This window comes from Giraffa tippelskirchi, chromosome 13, assembly GCF_054371585.1.
Source record: "Giraffa tippelskirchi isolate mGirTip1 chromosome 13, T2T-mGirTip1v1.2.pri, whole genome shotgun sequence".
In the NCBI taxonomy this organism is placed as follows: domain Eukaryota; kingdom Metazoa; phylum Chordata; class Mammalia; order Artiodactyla; family Giraffidae; genus Giraffa; species Giraffa tippelskirchi.
The window spans coordinates 45,233,900-45,252,248 of NC_137287.1; the positions used below are offsets into that span (position 1 = coordinate 45,233,900).

At 38.9% G+C, this 18,349-nt stretch overlaps 1 long non-coding RNA gene across 1 annotated transcript in view; it reads left to right on the top strand.

Moving 5' to 3' along the window:
- The first annotated feature begins 2,807 nt into the window (after positions 1 to 2,807).
- Positions 2,808 to 18,349, top strand: part of LOC145532085 (uncharacterized) — a 30,756-nt gene continuing 15,214 nt past the window's right edge. Inside the window, exon 1 of the long non-coding RNA XR_014072975.1 lies at positions 2,808 to 2,857. This is a non-coding gene — a long non-coding RNA (uncharacterized LOC145532085). The remainder of the gene's footprint in view (positions 2,858 to 18,349) is intronic.

The following is an 18,349-nucleotide window of genomic DNA, read 5'->3' on the forward strand; positions in this document are numbered from 1 at the left end:
TGGCTGCAAAGAATATAATCAATTTGATTTTGGTGTTGACCATCTGGTGATGTCCACGTGTAGAGTCTTCTCTTGTGTTGTTGGAAGAGGGTGTTTGCTATGACCAGTGCGTTCTCTTGGCAAGACTCTATTAGCCTTTGCCCTGCTTCATTCTGTACTCCAAGGCTAAATTTGCCTGTTACACCAGGTGTTTCTTGAATTCCTACTTTTGCATTCCAGTCTCCTATAATGAATAGGACATGTTTTTGGGTGTTAGTTCTAGAAGGTCTTGTAGGTCTTCATAGAACCATTCAACTTCAGCTTCTTCGGCGTTACTGGTCAGGGCATAGACTTGGATTACTGTGATATTGAATGGTTTGCCTTGGAAATGAACAGAAATCATTCTGTCGTTTTTGAGATCGCATGCAAGTACTGCATTTCAGACTCTTTTGTTGACCATGATGGCTACTCCATTTCTTTTAAGGGATTCTTGCCCACGGTAATAGATATAATGGTCATCTGAGTTAAATTCACCCATTCCAGTCCATCTTAGTTTGCTGATTCCTAGAAGGTCGACGTTCACTCTTGCCATCTCCCATTTGACCACTTCCAATTTGCCTTGATTCATGGACCTAACATTCCAGGTTCCTATGCAATATTGCTCTTTACAGCATTGGACTTTGCTTCTATCACCAGTCACATCCACAGCTGGGTATCGTTTTTGCTTTGGCTCCATCCCATCATTCTTTCTGGAGTTATTTCTCCACTGATCTCCAGTAGCATATTGGGCACTTACTGACCTGGGGAGTTCATCTTTCAGTGTCTGATCTTTTTGCCTTTTCATACTGTTCATGGGGTTCTCAAGGCAAGAATACTGAAGTGGTTTGCCATGCCCTTCTCCAGTGGACCACATTCTGTCAGACCTCTCCACCATGACCCATCCGTCTTGGGTGGCCCCCCACGGCATGGCTTAGTTTCTTTGAGATAGACAAGGCTGTGTTATAGTGTTTACCATGCCTTGAATGTCTAACTATTTGTCTGCAATAGTAGTTCTAAAGCTGGGAATTTTGATCCCAAGGGAATATTTAGCAATGTTTGGAATCTTTTTTTGATTTTCATAACTTGGGGATGTTGTTGGTGTCTATTGGTTAGGGGCCAGGGATGTGCTAATCATCCTGCAATGCACAAAACAGGTCGTCTGCCAAAGAATTATACCGTCTAAAACAACAGTAATGCCAAAGCTGATAAATCATGCTCTAAGTCATACATCAGAAAAATTGATCTTAGTTTTAGCAATACTTTTTGACCTGTTGGTTTAGGTATTTGAATGTGGTTTTTCCAGTGGTCATGTACGGATGTGAGAATTGGACTATAAAGAAGCCTGAGTGCCAAAAAATTGATGTTTTCAAATTGTCGTGCTGGAGAAGGCTCTTGAGAGGACCTTGGACTGCAAGGATATCAAACCAGTCAATTCTAAAGGAAATAAACCCTGAACATTCATTTGAAGGACTGATGATGAAGTTCTAATACTTTGGCCACCTGAGGTGAAGAGCTGACCCATTGGAAAAAAACTCTGATGCTGTGAAAGATTGAAGGCAAAAGGAGAAGGGGGTGGCAGAGGATGAGATGGTAGATAGCATCACTGGCACAATAGACATGAATTTGAGCAAACTCTGGGAGATAGTGGAGGACAGAGGAGCCTGGCAGGTTACAATCCATGAGCTCACAAAGAATGGGGTTTCCCTGGTGGCCTAGACAGTAAAGAATCTGCCTGCAATGCGGAAGAGATGGCTTTGATCCCTGGGTCAAGAAGATCCCCTGGAGAAGGGAATGGCAACCCACTCCAGTATTCTTGCCTGGTGAATTACATGGACAGAGGAGCCTGGTGAGCTACAGTGCGTGGGGTTGCAAAGAGTTGGACACGACTGAAAGACTAACAATTAGATAAGGAATATTAGCAATTTGAATATAAGAATAAAACAGTACAATAAAGTGGAGCTGTTTATAGTTAACAGGTATCTCTAAAGAAAGTGAAGTCGCTCAGTCGTGTCCGACTCTTTGCCATCCCATGGACTGTAGCTGACCAGGCTCCTCCATCCATGGGGTTTTCCATGCAAGAGTACTGGAGTGGGTTGCCATTTCCTTCTTCAGAGGACCTTCCCAACCCAGGGATCGGACCCAGGTCTCCCATATTGCAAGCAGATGCTTTACCATGTGCGCCACCAGGGAAACCTTACACTAAATCTGGTAATCACAGGCTCAAGGATTTGAGACATGCATTTGACATTTGCAGTTTGGATAGTAACATATCTTAAATGTTTAAGCATTCTTTATTACAGGTTAGAGAAAATAATTTCAGCAGTGATTATTTTTTTGATCAATTGACCAAAGTGTGTATGTGTATTTGGGCAGGGTACAGGGCCAAAAACTTTCATTCTATTCCTTCACACAGACAACAAGAACAACAATAACAACAAACAAAACTAAACCTAAACGTTCATTAATCCATCTAATGGATTAACCTTCATTAATCCATATAATGAAGGCTGTATAACTGGAACGTTTTGGAATGTTTTCTGCGATCCTATTATCCAAGCAAACTTGATGTATTTTGCTTCCTATTCCATACAGTACCTATTTGTAAGATGCTTATTGCTAGGTTTACTAGGCAGAACTTTGGGGACAAAAGCCATGATTTGTGAGCCACCTGTTGTAGAATATGTGCTGCTGTAGCTGCTCAATGTTTGGCAGTGTCATAATTCTGACTTAAACTTTGAGTAGATAATAGGAATTGTGATGACTTAGCATTTATACATATGTATTCATGATGTAGTGTTTGGATGTATACTTAGGATCACTGGAATATCAAAATAGAGCGGTGAGTCAGAACCTTCTGTGTCTCAAAGGAAGATGAGAACGTGGGCAGGCTGGAGGATGGTGTCTGTACAAATGATGGGAGATCGGCTTCACATACCAAGCAAGCTTGCAGAAGAGCAGTTTCTCCTGACAGGTTATGGTAGAATTGAGCGTGCACATTTCGATGACTAGCTGCAGAACTCTAACCAGCCTATATTGAGGTTTTTTTAAATTAAACTTTTAATTTTGATATAAGATGCATATGAATTTGTGCATATAATAAGAATACATAGAAGTAATCCACAGGTAAATAAACCCTTTACTCAGTTTTCCCTAATGGCAATGTCTTGAAAAACTATAGTAAAATAGCACAGTCAAGATATTGATTTTGATACCGTCAAGATACACAATATTTCTAACACCAAAGGATCCCTCATTTTGCCATTTTATAGACACGCCCACTTTCTTCTAGTCTCCAACCACTCCTTAATCTCTGAAAATGAACATCTTGTGTTCCATTTGTATAATAGAATCATAGAGTATATAACTTTTGGGATCGGGTTTTTTTTTTTTTCCAATCAGTACAATTCTCTGGGAATTAATTTGGATTGCTGGGCATATCAATAGTTTGTTCCCTTTTATTAGTGAGCTGTATTTATTGTATAGATGTACCACAGTTTAACCATTCACCCATTGAAGGATACCAGAGTTGTCTTCATTTTTAAGGTACTATGATTAAAAATGTTATATATATTCATTTACAGTTGTTTGTGTGAACATGTTTTCATTTCTGTGCAGTAAAATGCCCAGGAGAACAATATCTGGGTTGCATGGAAGTTGCATATTTACTTTTTAAAGAGATGGCCAATTGTTGTTCAACATAGCTGTACCAGCAGTATATGAGTGATTCAATATACCTACATTCTTACTAGCATATATTGTCATTTTTTAAGCCATTCTGCAGTGTGGATAGTGGTATCTCATTGTGGTTTTAATTTGCATTTCCCTAAAAGCTAATGATATTGAACATCTTTACATGTGCTTATTTGTCATCTACTTATCTTTTTCAGAAATACATCTTATTATGTCTTTTTTTTTTCCATTTTCTAATTGGATTTTTTTCTGTTGATTTTTCTGAGTTCTTTTAAAGTCTAGTTAAAGTCCTTTGTCAGATATGTGAATTGCAAGTATTTTCTCAGTCCATAGCTTGTCTTCTTGATTGTCCTTTACAGAGTGACAATTTTTAATTATGATGTGGTATAATTCATCAATTTTTCCTTTTATTGATCATGCTTTTGTTGTCAAAATTTTAAGAACTCTTTCCTAACCCTAAACTTGAAAGATTTTGTCTTCTTATTGTTTTAAAAGTTTTATAGTTTTATGTTATATATTTAAGTCAGTTACACATTTTGAGTTAATTTTTGTGCCAAGTGTGAAACATGTTGAAGTGTCTTTTTTTTTTCCTTGCTGAGAGCATCATATAGTTGGCTGATACTTTTAATCCATTCTGCCAGCCTACATCTTTTAGTCGATATATTTGGACTGCTTACTTTCAATGTACTTACTGCCATGAGTGGTTTACAGGTGTTTTTTTTTTTTTTCTTGGTTATTTGGCTGCAGGAATGTGGTTACTGTCTTACTAGGCTTCTCTTTTCCTGGTCCTCTGGCTAGAAGAGTAGGATTTTATTAGAGGATTTTATTGGCCTCTGTCCATGAACATTTCTGGATTGCCTCCTTTTTATCTGCCTTATTCTCTCTGCATTTCAGAGTACTTTTATTTTTTAAATTATTTTAATGTATAGCATCCAGGGATTTTAGTTGTATCTAGCATAAGAAATGGAACATAGTATGTCTTATCCTTCTTCCTGCTGGTGGAAGTCCTCATATATATATATTTTAAAGTCCCCATACTTAGACAGACTTTGGTTTTTGATTCTAATCTTGACTCCAGCCTATGATAATTTTAGATTTTTAGACAAGGAACTTAACTCTGTGGCTCAATTTCCTTTTCTACAAAATGGGTGAAGCAGAGTTGTGTGGATTAAATGAATTATGCTAGTAAAAGCATGCAACACAGTGAAAGCACACAATAAGCTCTCATTAAATATGATTATTAAAATTACAATGACTGCTTTTGAAACTATTACTATTATTATCATTACTACCACTGTTACTACTTACAAGCCCTGTCTTTGTCACTCTGTCTGTGAATGCAAAGTCTTCACTGACTTCCAGCACAGAACATGGTTTACTATAATCGCAATCAGTGCAGAGGTCAAAATGATTCCCTTTGGGAAATGAGGGTGGTAAAGATGTTAGGACCTCTTGCCTCTTTGATCAAGGACTGTGATTTGTCCTTGAGGCCAACTAGGTCTACACAAGACTTAATGATTCAGTTCAGTTCAGTAGCTCAGTCATGTCTGACTCTTTGTGACCACATGGATCCCATCATGCCAGGCTTACCTGTCCATCACCAACTCCTGGAGCAAAGGATGTCCATTGAGTCAGTGATGCCATCCAGCCATCTCATCCCTGTCATCCCCTTCTCCTCCTGCCTTCAATCTTTCCCAGTGTCAGGGCCTTTTCCAATGCGTCAGTTCTTCATACCAGGTTACCAAAGTACTGGAGTTTCAGCTTCAGCATATTCAGGACCGATTTCCTTTAGGATGGAATGGTTGAGTATCCTTGCAGTCTAAGGGACTCTCAAGAGTCTTCTCCAACACCACAGTTCAAAAACATCAATTCTTTGGTGCTCAGCTTTCTTTATAGTCCAACTCTCACATCCATACATGACTACTGGAAAAACCATAGATTTGACTAGATGGGCCTTTGTTGGCAAAGTGATGTCTCTGCTTTTTAATATGCTATCTAGGTTGGTCATAACTTTTCTTCCAAGGAACAAGTGTCATTTAATTTTATGGCTGCAGTTACCATCTGCAGTGATTTTGGAGCCCAGAAAAACAAAGTCAGCCACTGTTTCCATTATTTCCCCATCTATTTGCAAGAAGTGATAGGACCAGATGCCATGATCTTAGTTTTCTGAATGTTGAGTTTTAAGCCAACTTTTTCACTCTCCTCTTTCACTTTCACCAAGAGGCTCTTTAGTTCTTCTTTGCTTTCTGCCATAAAGGTGGTATCATATGCATATCTGAGGTTATTGATATTTCTCCCAGCAATCTTGATTCCAGCTTGTGCTTCATCCAGCCTGGCATTTCACATGATGTAGTCTACATATAAGTTAAATAAGCAGGGTGACAATATACAGCCTTGACATACTCCTTCCCCAATTTGGAGCCAGTCTGTTTTTCCATATCCAGTTCTAACTGTTGTTTCTTGACCTGCATACGGATTTCTCAGGAGGCAGGTCAGGTGGTCTGGTATTTCCATCTCTTTAAGAAATTTCCACAGTTTGCTGTGATCCACACAGTGAAAGGCTTTGGCGTAGTCAATAAAGCCAAAGTAGATATTTTTCTGGAACTCTCTTGCTTTTTCAATGGTCCAACGGATGTTGACAAGTTGATCTCTTGTTCCTCTGTCTTTTCTAGATCCAGCTTGAAGATCTGGAATTTCATGGTTCACATACCGTTGAAGCCGAGCTTGGAGAATTTTGAGCATTAATTTACTAACGTGTGAGATGAGTGCAATTGTGTGGTAGTTTGAGCATTCTTTGGCATTGCCTTTCTTTGGGATTGGAATGAATACTGACATTCAGTCCTGTGGCCACTGCTGAGTTTTCCAAATTTGCTGGCATATTGAGTGCAGGACTTTGACAGCATCATCTTTTAGGATTTGAAACAGCTCAACTGGAATTCCATCACCTCCACTAGCTTTGTTCATGGTGATGCTTCCTAAGGCCCACTTGAGTTCACATTCCAGGTTGTCTGGCTCTAGGTGAGTGATCACACCATCATGGTTATCTGGGTCATGAAGATCTTTTTTGTATAGTTCTTCTGTGTATTCTTGCCACCTCTTCTTAATATCTTCTGCTTCTGTTAGGTCCATACCATTTCTGTCCTTTATTGCGCCCATCTTTTCATGAAATTTTCCCTTGGTATCTCTAATTTTCTTGAAGAGGTCTCTAGTCTTTCCCATTCTATTTTTTTCCTCTTTTTCTTTGCATTGATCACTGAGGAAGGCTTTCTTTTCTCTCCTTGCTATTCTTTGGAACTCCACATTGAAATGGATATATCTTTCCTTTTCTCCTTTGCCTTTAGCTTCTCTTCTTTTCTCAGCTATTTGTAAGGCCTCCTCAGACAACCATTTTGCCTTTTTCGCGTTTCTTTTTCTTGGGGATGGTCTTGATCACTGCCTCTTGTACCATGTCATGAACTTCCATCCATAGTTCTTCAGGCACTTGTTTATCATACTTAATCCCTTGAATATTTGTCTCTTCCACTGTATAATCTAAGGGATTTGATTTAGGTCATATCTGAATGGTCTAGTCATTTTTCCTACATTCTGCAATTTAAATCTGAATTTGGCAATAATGAGTTCATAATCTGAGTCATAGTCAGCTCCTGGTCTTGTTTATGCTGACTGTATAGCTTTTCCATCTTTGGCTCAAAGAATATAATCAGTCTGATTTTGATATTGACCATCTGGTGATGTCCACGTGTAGAGTCTTCTCTTGTGTTGTTGGAAGAGAGTGTTTGCTATGACTAGTGCATTCCTTGGCAAAACTCTGTTAGTCTTTGCCCTGCTTCATTTTGTACTCCAAGGCCAAATTTGCCTGTTACTCCAGGTATCTCTTGACTTCTCCCTTTTGAATTCCAGTCCCCTATAATGAAAAGAACATTTTTTTTTTTTTTTGGTGTTTGTTCTAGAAGGTCTTGTAGGTCTTCATAGAACCGTTCAACTTCAGCTTCTTCAGCATTACTGGTCAGGGCATAGACTTGGATTACTGTGATATTGAATGGTTTGCCTTGGAAATGAACAAAGATCATTCTGTCATTTTTTTTTTAAGATTGCATCCAAGTACCGCATTTCAGACTCTTTTGTGCCTCTGAGGGCTACTCCATTTCTTCTAAGGGGTTCTTGCCCACTGTAGTAGATATAACGGTCATCTGAGTTAAATTCACCCATTCCAGTCCATTTTAGTTCACTGATTCTTAAAAGGTCAATGTTCACTCTTGCCATCTCCTGTTTGACCACTTCCAATTTGCCTTGATTCATGGACCTAACATTCCAGGTTGCTATGCAATATTGCTCTTTACAGCATCAGACTTTACTTCCATCACCAGTCACATCCACAACTGGGTGTTGTTTTTGCTTTGGCTCCATCTCTTCATTCTTTCTGGAGTTATTTCTCCACTGATCTCCAGTAGCATATTGGGCATATACTGACCTGAGGAGTTCATCTTTCAGTGTCCTATCTTTTTGCCCTTTCATGCTGTTCATGGGATTCTCAAGGCAAGAATACTGAAGTGGTTTACCATTCCCTTCTCCAGTGGGCCACATTTTGTCTCCATCATGACCCGTCCATCTTGGGTGGTCCTACACAGACAGCATGACTCATAGTCCACACAATGACTATGAGACCAGCTAGGTCTGTACAAGGCTTAATGATTAAACTCTGATAATTACAAGTTTGCTTCTGAGCTACTTTTGTTCCACAGCTTTGTGCCTCCTTGCCTCTACCCTACTCTGTACCTCATTTCTCTCTGTCTTGAGCTGCTTTCTTTTTATCTTGACTCATTTCTTCCTCCTTGGATTGTTCTCTCTCAGGCTGGGGCCTCTCACTCTGAAATGTATCTCCAGGGTTGTCCTGCCTAGAATTGCCTTGTGTTCTCTGAAGATATTGTTCCCCTTTGACTCTGGACTGGTTGGCTGGACAGTGCCAATAATAACAACAGATTGTGCTAAATTACCAGGAGGAACAGTTAAGGAGGGAAAGCAGAGATCTAAGAAGCCTGTCTTGGTAGGCACTTACTCTAGACTCTTGAATTTAAAGGCACAAACTGCTTATGCAAAAATAGATGCAATTCTGTGGCAAAGTTAATAGCTTCTTGCATTTTTATTAGTCTTTTTTTTTTAATAAAGATCTAGAAAATGTGTGGGAAAAGAAGCATATGTAATTCCACCTTCCACTCCCCTAGAGTTGCCAATTTTACCTCTTCAATGAATATTTATCTAGCTCCATTCCTTAATATTTTTTGTTCTCCAATGTCTGTATCTAATGATGCTGTTGAGAAGGTTTTCTTGTGACTAGAATTGCTGTTCTTCAAAAATGATTCGAAATGGAACTAGACAAAGGTAATTAACTGCTGTAGTTTTATCTGGCTAAAAACTATTGAATTTCTAAGTACTGGAATTATTTAGAATTATTATTATTATTTCTAAATTAGTATCATTATTATTTCTAAATACTGGAATTATTCCTCTGTATATGCAAGTAGCCTATACTGTCTATTGATACTATGCTTATATTTTTGTTATGGTAAATCAAATGATTCAAATTTTGTCAAGGCAGTAAAACTAAAGCTTTAATTTTAGTTTTTTTGTGCATTGAATGCCACCATCATTTTAAACCAATGTGGGTATTTCCTGATTAGTGAAGTAGAGGTAATAAATGTCCCTACTTCACAGGAGTGCTTTGAGGTAAAATAATGACAAAACTTACCATAAATAGCAGAGCCTTTTTCACAGTGGTTACCTACAACTATTGCTGTTGCTATTGTTGTAATTAGTCCAATCTATGTCCTTTAGCCAAACTGTGTGACAAAATAAATGAGATTAGAAGAACTGCTCCAAATTCAATGATTATTTTTCCTATTGTGTGAGCATTCTCAAATCATTGGTGATCTCCTTGCCATAAGATTACAACTGTGTGAGATACGGAGGACCAAAAATTATTCATTGGATTTCGTGATTTATACTTGATTGGGAAAATCTATCCTGCAAAATGAATCAAGAGCAGTAGGGGGTCTTGCCAGGTAGTTCTTGCTGATTTTCCTTTATGGGGTGCAATTTGGAGGTGGGAGCTACTGAGCAATTTCACCCCAGTTGGAAGGTTAAAAGGATTCAGCCAATGGATGTGGACTTGATGAAATACCTTAGAAGAAGGAAAAGGAGACTATGCCCCTGAAAGACTTGCACTATTCTTAAAATCTAGTAAAAGTAAAAGTTACAATACTTTAAAGTCAGGATATGAGGTTTTTTGATTTTTTTTTTTTTTTATTAACCCTTGATTTTAAGTTGGCATGGGGATATGGTCATTCTTTCCAAAGCTAACCTTTACCAGTGACTACAAAGTAGCTAATTCTTATTTGTGCAAAGGGAAGCCGGTTCCTTCCTGGCTTTGGCAGAAGATGAAAACTATGGGCGCCTTTTCAGAGTTTTTCCATGGGCTGTTCATGTAAAGCTGACATTTGCCAGCAATAGTCTCTGCCTCATCCTTTTATTGTGTGTCGGTCTGGAGTTAGATCTAACAAATTGTCAGTGTTTCTGCTTCACTCCCAGAGCACTTTATTCTTGACTTGATAGTCTCAGCAGCGACAGATTTCCTTTTCCTACCCCCAGATTGTTTTAATTACCACTGCTGTGTTTTGTTAGATGGTAAACCATGAAAATGGCCTCTGTTTGTTTAGGTTGCTCAGCTTAAAAAACAAAAACGAGACTTGCATGGAGTAAGAAGGGGTGGCAAAGGCCCAGGGATTTATTGATTTACTCATTTATTCATTAAGAAGGGAACTGAACTAAAGATAAGGGATAATTCTTCTGCTGTGTACACCCTGTTTTGACTGCAGAGATTTTTCTTTTTGTTGGCAGTGTCTTGTGGGGAAGGAGGAAGAGCTGGAATTTTGTCTTTTACTGGGAACTCGAAGTTTCAAAGTTACTCTGTTTCCCCAAACTGTTCCCTTTGTAGGGTCCTGAAAAAGGGAACCCCTTGAATGAGGTGTGAGCACAGATTGGACATTGCAGTATCTGTCCTGAGTCCTGAAGGCAGATGCTTAAGGCAGATCCTTCCTCCTCCCTCCTCTAAGCCTCAGTTTACTCACCTGTAACATAGAAATAATAACAAACCTTCTTAACATGTGTGTACACTTGTTAATGTGAGATATATTGGAGATTGTTGTATTTAATGTAGTTCTTTTCATTCATGACAGATCTTTAAACTCCTTGATTGACGTCTCTTGGCAACCTAGGCTAGCACAATGCCTGATTCCTTAAAAGAGCTTGACACATTAAAAATGGCTTTAAAAAATGCGTCTATGAAGGACTTCCCTGGTTGTCCAATGGTTAAGAATTGCCTACCAATGCAGGGGACACAAGTTTGATTCCTGGTCCGGGAAGGTTCCACAGGGGGAGGAGCAACTAAGCCCATGTACCACAACTACTGAGCCCAGATGCAGCAACTAATAAAGCTTGAGTGCCTTCAAGACCATGCTCTGCAACAAGAGAAGCCACTGAAATGAGAAGCCTGCATACCACAACTAGAGAGTAGCCCCACTTAACACAACTAGAGGAAGCCCATATGCAGCAATGAAGACCCAGCACATCATACATAAATAAATAAATGTATATTTTAAACAATGCATGAATGAATGAATGAGTAAACTAAACAGATGACAGTAAGAAAATGGGAGGAAAAGAAAATGTGAGACATCTTTGAAGGAATGTAGGAATCTATTTTTGATCTCTTAAGCATAGGAAAAATCTTTAGAGAAAGAAGTTGTCTCCTTCAAAAACAGAGGTACCATTTAACTATAAATGGTGCTCAGTTTAGAATGTAGGTTCAATTTAGTGATATCGATACAAATGACTACACTTCACACTTTCTTAAGAGTGAAAAATTTGTCAATAAAAATACTAATAATGGTAGACAATATTTATTGAGAATTTACTCTTTAATCTCAGTTTAAATCTTAGAAAGCTGTAGGTGCAATTATTATTCTATACTACAGATGAGAAAACTGAGAGACAAAGGTGACAGTGACAAACTGACATTGTCAGAATCAGTAACTTCCAAAAACAAACCCAATTTTAGAATTTTATTTTGGACATTTTCAAGTTTTTTTCTTCTTTTTTAATCTCCTCATATGGTGATGGAGTTCTTTTTGCCTAACTGCACACATCCAGCCACCTTTACAGAGGCAATCTAAATATGTCACTGTTCATTAGTTATTTGTACCAATGATCATGCTGCATTTTTAGAATGTCATATTTGACAATGTGCTAAATGGCCTTCTGCTATGAATAGCCCTCTTTGTGAATCAGCCTGTAGACTGGCAGGCTTGTTCTTGTCAAATCACTTCTCATCTAAACTTGCCTAATCACAGTCCTTCTTCTTTTTCTTCCTCTGTAACTCTCAGGCAATTCTGGATAAACAGTGCTTCAGCTAACAAAAGCTCCTGCCTGCAGCCGGGTACTGCTACCTCCCTTTCTGGCTTGAAGCATGGTTACTCTGCTGTTAAACAACTAACAGCAGTTTCAGCACCGGGGACAGTGTATTTTAATGAAGTGGTAATGGGTAGACATGCCTTGATTAAAATGGAACACCCTGCTTACAGATTACAGTCCATTCCCATTTCTTCATGCAATTCTGATTTTTCTTCTGGTTACTGAGCTTCCTTCCCAGTCCTAGAAGACTGCAATGCAGCTTGTGTATGTTGTGCCTTCCAGTAACTTTTAATTAGACATTTAAATTAGACTGGTGCTGGTTCACCAAACCCAGCATCTTTATATTTCTCCAATCCAATTATTAGGTGTTTTAATTCCAAATTCATGGCTTGACATTTATTTTAATATTACTTATTATGATGTTAAAACTATAACTCCTAGATTTTTCTCATAAAGGAAATGAGATATAAATGTCCAAATTAAGAACAAAAATTCTAAGCTGTCAAATTCATAATAAAAATAATAAATTGGCTTAAGCCATCAAATCCATAATCAAAAACTAGCTAACCTCTAGAGAGGTGCTGAAGGGGAATGAACAAAAAGTGCTACAATGTGAGAGAGAAAAATCGAACAGAAGAGACTAAGGATTTTGTTCTTTTGGTCAAGGTGGGAAGGAGCACAGACATTCTGGATATGGTACAGATCCAGCTGCCTGGGCCCATCTAGTCGCCACTGACCAGAATTATGTCTCAGTCCCAGCTATGGGGGTCAGTCCTTAAAGGGGGAGTCTGGTCATGGGGTAAGGTACCAAGCAGATGGATGAAGGGTCAATGAGTCTTCCAAACATTTATCAAACACTTGTAATGTTCCAGGCATTGTTCTGTTCTGGGTGTTTTTGCCCTTTCCATACTGACAACACTGTTCTAAGTTCAGCACTATTACAGTGTCCTTGTAGAAGAGGAAACTGAGGCACACAAAAGTTAAGAACCATGTCCAAGCTCACACATATAGTAAAGGTTGAGAATAGGATTTGAATTCAAGCTGTCTGCTTTTTGAATTTGCACTAACACTCAGACTTTTATATGCCTCTCCAACAATGTAAGTAGTGCAGAACAAGTAAGGTGCAGAACAAGTAAAGTCCAGGCTGAGCTGCCAAGCGAAGCAGCCAAAAATGGCAATTGTTCTTGCCTAATGTAGAAGTTGTAAGAACTAAATATGGTAAATGGTGTAGAAGTGAGTATCTGGCCTGGGATAGTATTTATGGTAAACAGTAACTGAAAGCATGCTACATGACTTCAAGAAGGAGAAAGCCATTTAGTGATGACAGGATGTTGAGACAGAGTACAAAGGAGGAGAAACCTGAAGCACCTCCTTAAACATGGGTTTGTGCATTTCCTTCATTTACTGAAGTGCCCTTGACCTTGACTGGCAGTGGGTGGAGTCAGGATTTGGGATGATAAGGAGCCAGACATGAGATTTGAGGGGGGTAAATGACTTGTCTTTCCTTCATGCTGGCTATGAAACTTTGGTGTTAAGTCTAAACAAGCTTTTATCCAAACCGCTGGTTTTGCCCTGGGTCATAGATGCCACCCTTTTCTCAGGCTGAGGGACTCCCTGAAACTGAGGGATTTTTACTGGCAAAAATCCCACTGGTTCATTCACCAGCAATTCAAGGGAAACAACTACAAGCCAAGCATCTTCCAAGATCCTCACAAAGATGCATGCTTTGCCCTAAAGGCATTCATTATCTAAAAGGGAAAATAAAGCATGCTTATAATTAACCAAGAAAACAGGGCTGAGATCTGAAGGACACATGTAGGGACAGTTAGAGTGTATCCTCCAGCAACAGTGACCAAGATCTTTTTCATGAATATTTACTCAATGACTTGGATCAGATACAGAATGGAAGCTTTGGGGAGTTGTTAGTGAGGTGACTAAGACATATTGTAGAGGATGCTTATTTAGCAACTGTGTGAGATTGCATTATTGTTACCAATATTATTCACTTTCCTTCTGTTCTCTCTTGGGGTGGAGTAGATTTGGCTGCCCTACTGAATCTGGATTTGAGCATTTGATGGACTTTGACCAAAGGAATATGAGCAGAGATGAGGCAAGCAGTAACTTCCCCTTCTGTGCTGTTGTGGTTTTCTATTAATATGAGAAAGTAACATGCTTGGAGTAGCCATTTGTCCAAGGAGGATACCAAGGTGTGGAGCAGATATGACTCTGCTCTGTGGTTTGGAGGCAGCCCCCGTCAGTCTGTTACCTAAAGCAAAGTCATCCTAGTCTACTCACAGACCCGTGAGCAAGAAAAAGATGTGTTGGTTGCTGTAGGCCATTGAAGTTTGGAATGCTTGTTATTCATCATAATTGAAGCAAAAACCTGACCAATACAGCATCCATTTCTTTCCCTAAGAGCCCATGTATAGTCTTAGTGGGAGAGCAAGCTCAGGTATCCGGTGTCTATTTTTTAAGCTGAGTAGAGCCATATTCCATTTCTCTTGTGCCCTATATAGGTTTATTTAGGGAAGAGGGAGATTACTTATGACTCAAACAATCAGTTGTTCTCTTCTGGGACTAATCTTGAGGCAATGACCCAAGAACACAGTGAGGACAGATCATACATGATGAGGTGGTGTTCTGACTAGGGTTTTCCAGACTGGAAACTATTGGTGTGCCTCTTGCTTCCTGCTTCCTGCACTGTGCTCCTACATCCTCTAAAACTCAACCACTCACTCATTCTTTGAATCCCCAATATTTTTCCAATATATTCTCCATTACTTAAATAAGTCAGAGTCAGTGTCTGATGCCTATAACCCATAACTCTAACTCACTAGTACTTATATTGCTGGTACTGCCTTAGAACACAATTTAGTCACGGAACGGTTCGAGGGTCCTTTTCAGTGCTGTTAATAAGCTGTATTGGAAATTGCACGTCTGTGCCTCTTAAAGCTTCTCCCCTATGCCCCACACTGGACAGGTTTTTGTGATTAGTGACCACGCTGGCTTTTAGTTCTACTAAAGTGTATTGATAAGACTTTTGAAGCTGTAGGAGTCTTTGAATTTCCTATGGCATGAGATAAGGCTCTTTCTCATTACTCTAAGAATAGCCCAGCTCCCAAAGCCATTCAGAAACCCGCAGAGGGAGATCTGGCTTGCAGGCCTCTCAATAAACTCTTATTAACACTTTCAAAAGTAATCTGCTTTTGTCTCGACCTCACTTTAGATTCTTGGCAGGTATAATGGATGAATCTGTAGGGTTTCCTTTTCCTTTTTAAAAGACTAGATAAATGCACCTTTTCTCTCATCAGATTATAAAAGTTCAATGTAAATGGAAAGTTCATTGCTTCCCTTGATAACAGACATAATCTTCCCAACTGATGCTCCTCTGTCAGCAGACACATGAGATAGTCCTAGAGATTGTTTTCCATGAAAGCTGGCTGAGAATAAGCTTAATTTCTCAGACTGTGCACTTTAACCTCAGGCTGATGCATTGAGAAAATGCCTTGTATCCACTTTCAGTAAAGAAATCATGTAGGCTTTCTGCTGCTTCCAGTTACATTTGCCTGGCTTGGGCATGGATGGCTTGGTTTCAATTGGGCCCAATGTGCAAGCCTTCCAATTAGATTAATCTCTCCATTATTTATTTATTTTGGTGGATGGATGGGTGGACGCCTTGAGAGGAGGAGAGAGAGATACTTGTATCAGTGCTGATTTAGCATTGACAGTGAATTCAGCTCAGGCTCAAAGCATAGGTCAGAGTACATCCAAATAATACTCATTACATTTGTGTAGCATTTTTACACACATCGCAACACAAATGCATTTCTGTCATCTCAGTGTCTCATGAAGTTCTGTGCAGAGTAGGAAGTCTTTATGTCCCTTTGACAGATGGGAAAACCAACACATACACATCAAGGTCTTTGACTCAGGTTACACAGTTGAAAAGTACTAGCTCTTGGTGGAGTTTAGATTGTCAAGCTCTCTACTCATCTTTCTCCCATTAACCAACATGGCATAGAAAACAGGGGTCAGATTTGAAACCAGAAGATCAGAGTTGTGGTTCCAGCTGTGCTCTAACCTGGTAGTTTGTGTGTGTGTGTGTGTGTGTGTGTGTGTGCATGTACACATGTGTGAAGATTAAGCCTTAGATTTCTCATGTGTTAAATAGCAATAATAACAATGCCTGGGTTTAAATGAGGTGATTTTCATGAAAAACACTGTAAAAAGTACAAAGTAGGATAAAAATAAAGTTAGTATTGTCATGAGTTTATGATAGTAATTGATATTTACTGAATGCTTGCTGCTGCTAAGTCGCTTCATTCGTGTCTGACTCTGTGCAACCCCATAGATGGCAGCCCACCAGGCTCTGCCATCTCTGAGATTCTCCAGGCAAGAGTACTGGAGTGGGGTGCCATTGCCTTCTCCAAATACTTTCCATACATAACTCTAAATGAGTTTGTTTTTCCTCCCAGTCTCCAGGAGGTAAGCTGAATGGCTGCATTTTACAGAGGGAGGAACTGAATGCTTACTAAATGCCAAACATGAAAAGATTAATTTATATAATGTAATGGAATAAAATATATAGAGAAAAGTTCTTACAATACTGTTAAACAGTGTAAGAATTCATTGCGAAGGTTACCATCATGTCAAGAATAAAAACATTGCCAGGGGTGCAGAAACTGCCCTGCATAACTCTTCCTCTGGCTAGAGGTTGCCACTGTTTTAGTGTTTTTGTTGTTTAGTAGCTAAGTCATGTCCAACGCTTTGTGAACCCATGGACTGCAGCAAGCCAGGCTTCCCTGTCCTCCACTGTCTCTGGGAGTTTGCTCAAACTCATCTCCACTGAGGCGATAATGCTATCCAACCATCTCATTCTCTGTTGCCTCCTTCTCCTCCTGCCCTCAATCTTTCCCAGCATCAGGGTCTTTTCCAATCAGTTGGGTCTTTGTAGCAGGTGTTATTTTGTTAATATTTTGTTGTTATTCAGTCACTAAATCCCTAAATCGTCAAACTTTGCCTGTTTTTGAATTTCATGTCAGTGGAATCAAGTAATATGTATTCTTCCTCATTTGTTTTCTTTAGCTACTCTCATATTTTAAAGATTCATCTATCTTCTCCCATAAAACTTTAGCCACTCATTTTCATTACTGTATAGTACTCTACAGTATGAATACATAATATTGAATAGTTTATCTTGTACTAATGACAGGCATTTAAGCTGTTTCTAACCTTTTGCTGCAGAGAATAATGCAGTGAATAGTAAATGATAACCCTATTAACAGGTGCACAGGCTTTGGAGCACATATGCATGCAGTTCTATAGGCTGTTTGAGTAGAATTACCCAGTCACAGATCGTATGTATCTTTATTTATTTATTTATTTTTATTTATTTTAATTGTAGGCTAATTACTTTACAATAGTGTAGTGGTTTTGTCATACATTGACATGGATCCCCCATGGGTGATGTATGTACCTTTAATCTTTAACTGGAATAGATACTCCCAGGCTGTTTTGTTTGTTTTTTAGTGGATGTCCTGATTTGTGCTTCCACTAGCGAAGAACGATATTTTTATTTTGTTCTATACCCTCTTCGACATTCAGTACTGTGATATATTTAAATACTAACTAGGCTGGTGTACACGTTATGTCTCTTTGAAGTGTTAATAAGCACTTTTCTGATTACTAATGAAGCCATATCAGTATATGAATTTACTTATCCTCTTTTTGTCAGTGTTTGTTCAAAGCTATTGCTCATTTTGCATTGAGTTATCTGTTAAAAAGCATTGATTTATAAAGTTTTTTTCTTTTATAATCTGGATACAAGCCCTTTCTTTGTTACACATGTATCAGATATCTTTCTTCACACTGTGCCTTGCCTTTTCATTCTCTTAATACGTTTTTGGATAAACCCAAGTTCTTAATTTTATAGTCTGATTTATTAGTAAATTCCCCTATGCTTAGGGCTTTTTGTGTCTTATTGTGTGAAACCTTTCTTTTCTCTGAGATTGTGAAGACATTTTTTAATATTAGTTTCTATACACTGATGGTTAGAGTGAGGCCAAAACAGAGCTTGTCATATGGCAGCTGGAGTTAAGCTGCTAGTGAGAAGAGGGAGGAAGGAGATGTAGGTTTCAGGCTTGTGGTTTAGATGCTTACAAGGGTCTTAAGTAAA